Source organism: Rhinoderma darwinii, chromosome 8, assembly GCF_050947455.1.
Source record: "Rhinoderma darwinii isolate aRhiDar2 chromosome 8, aRhiDar2.hap1, whole genome shotgun sequence".
Lineage (NCBI taxonomy): Eukaryota > Metazoa > Chordata > Amphibia > Anura > Rhinodermatidae > Rhinoderma > Rhinoderma darwinii.
In genome coordinates, this window is record NC_134694.1 from 96,517,736 (window position 1) to 96,523,382 (window position 5,647).

The window sequence follows — 5,647 nt, forward strand, 5'->3', positions numbered from 1 at the left end:
TCATACCACACATTATCTCGCTGCCGATCATACAGTGACTACAGTACCGATTAGAGGCAGAATAAACATTTACATTAAGTGACTCACAGGTGACGTCTCCAACCGGTCCAGACCTCTATGATGACTTCTCCCATCCATGACCCATTTCTGCAGTTTGCCACTCAGATGTCTTCAGCTTCTCACTTTTCAAAATTTCTGTTCCTATAAACGAAGATAGAATTCTCATGGTGCCACACACAATGCCCCTAAATATAAAAGCGCCATACACTGCACCTCTAATTATAATAGAACCATACACTGTGTCCCTGATTATAAAAGGCACCATACACTGTGTCCCACACACACAGTGCCCCCTGTAGATAGTGCCCCACATATAGCCCCCCTGTAGATAGTGCTCCACATATAGCCCCACATATAGCCCCCCTATAGATAGTCCCCCACATATAGCCCTCCCTGTAGATAGTGCTCCACATGAAGCCCCCCTGTAGATAGCGCTCCACATATAGCCCCCACCCCCTATAGACAGTGCTCTACATATAGCCCCCACTCCTGTAGATAGTGCTCCACATATAGCCCTGACCCCCTTTAGATAGTGCTTCACACATATAGCCCCCTGTAGATAGTGGCATAATAAATGTTATAGCAACATTCCAGCACAGATGCAGACAATAGAAATACCTTGAGAGCACAAGAGACACATACATCAAACTTCAAACTTTCATGAGATTTTCATACAACAGAAAAGTAGCATGAAGAAAGACATGGGGTAAAAGACCCGCTGCCATAAATGTCTACACAGCTGCTGTGTGTTCTTATGGCCTCCTTCACACACTATTTTTCAGTGTTTTAAATGTTTGTAAAAATCAAAATGAATGCAAAATGTTTTTCATTAAGTTTTTACAAGCGTTTTGGTGGCGTTTTTAATTTGTGTGATTTTGTATATTTTGTAAATTTTTTAGGTCCTAAAGAAAAACCTATGTGAAAACGCAAAAAAAAAACACAATAGCAAGAGCAGGCTTCGTTTTGAATAAAACGCCACCAATTGCAAACGCCATAAACCAAAAAGCAGTATATATAGCATTTTCTATATTTCACTATAGACTTTAAAGGAACGGCGGACCGCCAGATTTTTTATCTAAAAAAAAAACGCTGTGAAAAACGCCAACAAAAACGTCACAAAAAAGATGCAAAACGCTGTGTGAATCCAACCTATTAGAAAACTTATCCAGATAAAGTGGGTGTTGTGAATTGTTTAAGGTTTTAAACTATAACATCTAGAAAAGCTACAAAATATTTTAAACAATATCAACAATTTTTCATTATAAAACTGAAGAAAACTTCAATTACCTGTGCTCCAATATTCTGTATAAAAATGGGATACTTAAATTAGAAGCAATTATTATAATTATTAGCATAGATCCAAATACAGTTGATTACATATTTCCCATGCTGCTCACATTACACAATGGTGCAGAATAAATAAAAGGAAAAAATTAGATTTAACTAAACCCTATACAATAAACCTATTATCCAATCAGGAATTATAGGAATCTTGGCTCTCACTTATAATAATCGTAGAGATCCTGTCACCATTTTCTAACTATTATTTCTTAAAAATAAGAAAGACCTTATGTAAACTCACCTTGGACTTCGTCTTGATTGGCAACGCCCTCCGAGTGCTTCATAGTTAAAACTTGGAATTCAGAGGCACACTAAAATACAGTCATATTATGAAGAATAGAGAAGAATGGACAATTATCATTCTACTATGGATATGTTTCAAATTGAATGAACAAAAGGAATTCATAATTTTTCCATATAGATGTATCCATACAATTCTTGATATTGAATTTCTAAATAGAGATTTCCTTTTGCAACCTATGAAACGTAAGATTATCCACCTTCCTGGACAATCACTTTTCTTCTTGTAGTGTTTGAAGACCAATGGTCTCCATTAAAGGTAATCAAGAAGTTTCCCTTTGTAGAACGGACAATGAATATTGAAAGTTCATTTTCACAGCAGGGTACAAAATTCTCTTGGAGTACTGACCCATGACACAGGGTCATTTGTCAAAGGCTTCTCTAAAAACATCTCCATTCCAATTCCTCCTCCTTAATCTATTTGGGGAACATTTTTTTTCTCTTTAGCTGTAGAATTAAGTGAATCTCGGCCAACATGGGTAGAAACAAAAGTAAACACAAGAGCCATGTAACAATAGCCTGATGACAATGTAAGTGGATGCTGTTTACGTTCTTACAAAAGCCATCCTCTTCTGGGTGACATGAATTTAAAACTAGGAACAGATTTACAAATACATAAATCAACAACTTTGTTTTTTATGCAGGTAAATATCAAAGTATCATTCACGGAAAGGAACATAAAAGTGTAAAAGCAATAAGCATTACCAGAAGAAGTGACCTTTAGGCCTCCTGCACACATCCGACACGGTTTTTATGGCCGTTTTTGACGGATCCGTGTGTCCGTTTTGTCGGCCGTGTGCAATCCCATGTGAACTCCGTGTTTCCGTTTCCGTGCGCCGAGCATGGTACTGTCCAGGGTGCTGACAGAGTTAATGGGCTGCACTGATCGGCTGTAACTCTTTCAGCACCCTGGACAGTACATGCTCGGCGCGCGGAAAATGCAATTGTAATGTAAGAAAAAAAAAATTATAATAAGTTCATACTTACATTCCTCCTGTCCGGCCTCCAGCGATGACGTTCAATCCATGTCGCCGCTGCAGCCAATCACAGGCTGTAGTGGCGGTCACGCACGTCAGGATGACGTCAGAAGGCCGGCCTCCAGGGATGACGCTTCATCCCACATGACCGCCTCTGCAGCCAATCACAGGCTGCAGCAGCCTCTGCAGCCAATCACAGGCGGCAGCGGCCTCTGCAGCCAATCACAGGCTGCCGCGTCACAAAAGAAGGTTGAACTGGGGGAAGAAGAGGGGCTCGTCACCAAGACAACGACCGGGTAAGTATGAAATGCTTTTTATTTTATTTTTAATCAGCAGCCTCTTTTCTCTATCAGTTATTGATAGAGACAAGTGGCTGCCGATTAGTGTAATATATTTCTAATGTTTTTCTGCCCGCCCGGCGGTTGCTAGGCAATGGCTCCGTCACACACGGACGGCACACGGATGGCACACGGATGCCTTCCGTGTGCCTTCAGTTTTTTTGACGGCCCCATTGACTTGCATGGGCCTCACGGTTACGGAATCCCGGACCAAAGTAGGACATGCTCTACTTTGGATCGGAACGGAGCAACGGACCGTCAAAAAAACTGTAGTGTGCATGGCCCCATTGAAATGAATGGGTTCAGGGTGCTATCAGTGACAAAAACAGATAGCACCCTGAAGGAAAAAACTGAAGTGTGCATGAGGCCTTAATAGGATCATTATAGAATCTCTATAGGTGGCCATATGTGGTCCACTTTTTAGCCCCCCGTGTAACAGTTGTTATAAGAATCAGCCTCGTATGGGGAAATAATTCAACATTCAATGACAAATACAGAAAATGTCCAACATGGTAGAAAATCTTATTGCAATTATTCTGGAAGGGAGGAACCATACGAGTAAATCCACACGTAGCGTAAATACTGTGGATTTTCCGCAACAGATTTAATGGTAGAAAATCTGCAGCTTATTACAGTAGCAGCAAAATGGATGAGATGTAAACAAATCTCATCCACGATGCAGAAAAAAACTGTCGAAAAACTGTCGAAAAAACATTCAAAAATTTACCCTGTGGTGCGTTTTTTTAAAATCCGCAGCATGTTAATTTATGTTGCGGAATCTCTGGTTTTCTGTTGCGGGTTTTTCCCCATTGAAATCGATGGGGAGGTCAATCCCGCAGCAAATAGCAGATGTTGCAATTTTTGCAGAGTTTCGAAAAAAGTTACACTTACCCAGAACTCTCTGCTTCTGCATCCAGCCTGGCAACCGGGGATGACGTTTCATCCCATGTGACATCTGCAGTCAATGACAGGCTGCAACGGTCACATGGGATGAAACGTCATCCCTGGAGACCGGCCTGCAGGACGTCAGATGGACGCGTCGTCCTGGCTACGGGTAAGTACAGACTTGTTTTTTTTTGTGCTGTTTTCCGCAGCGGACATTCCTCCTGAAAAGCTGCACCACAATTTGGTGCGGTTTATTGGCCGGAATACCCTGCCAGGACCAGGACGGATACGCTGTGTACTTTTGCGCAGTGTATCCGCCCCTATGTGAACATACCCTACATGTATTTGTGAGTCTGGTGGTACAAGGTGAAGGTGTAAGGAAAGTAAGGTTTCTTAATGACCATAGGTGTTGCAGAGGTTTCTCCATGTGTGGCGTGCTTATTTTAGACTTATTTATGTCTGTTGCTTACATAGCGCTGACATGTTCTGCAGCGCTGTACAAAGATTGTCGCCATTCACATCACTTCCTGTCCCCAATGGGACTCACAATCCAATTTTCTTATATCAGACACTCCCACTAGGGTAATTCTCATAGGAAATCAGTATGTGGGAGGAAATTGGAGTATCCGGAGGAAACCCACGCAAGCACCGGGAGAATATACAAACTTCATGAAGATGTTGTCCTTGATCAGATTCTAACCCAGGGGATCTAGATCATGCCTTTTAATTTTGTGAACTTTGACACTCCTACATTATTACTATTAGCAGCAGTGGCTGTAGAAATACAAGACGTTGTAATAATTGTATGAGTCGTTTTAATAAAAGTGAGAATAATGGAGGGAAATATCTCTGTCTATGATTAGTAATAATGTCATAATTTCAAGAAGAAACAATATATTTCGTACATCTTCAGGTTTGGACATTACATACAATTCTGTTATTTTATTACTACGGCAAACCAATATGCTCAACCAATATAACTAAAAGCAATACTTAATATTTATTAAGAAATGAATCAATGTTACCAGTAATGTAAAGGATATATTGTGTACTGCCAGGAATATGTCACAAGGAAGGTGACTGAATAGCAACGGCAAAACATATCAGTGAAGAGGTCACTTTCTTCCTCAGAATCAAAACACTTGTCACCTGCTGCTGTCATTATCACAAAATCTGATTGGTTAGAAACTCATTAAGGCTTCGTTCACATCTGCGTCAGGGCTCCGTTCTGGCGTTCCATCGGAGCTTCCCATCAGAACGGAACCCTGACTGAAACAGACGGAAATCATAGGTTTCCATTTGCATCACCATTGATTTCAATGGTGACGGATCCGGTGCAAATGGTTTTCGTTTGTCTCAGTTGTGCAAGGGTTCCGTCGTTTTGAAGGAATGAATACCGTCAAAACCGTAGTCGAAACCTAAGGTTTCAGTTTGTTTCAGTCAGGGTTCCGTTCATGGGTTGTCCTGACGGGAAGCTCCCACGGAACGCCAGAACGGAGCCCTGACGTAGATGTGAACGAAGCCTAATTCATACTGACATTAGCCATATTAAATCTCTGTACATTCTTTGAGTTGTATGAAGCACTAATACTGCACCTATAAAAGTCTAGGGGCCCTCCTGTACTAATTCATATGCCTCCGATTTTTATGATGGAAGCACGCAGAGTTTCTTTTCTGTGTGCCACCATATGGAGGTACACTGAGTGTCTATGGTTCTGTAGTATGGAGCTCAATATATAAAGCTAG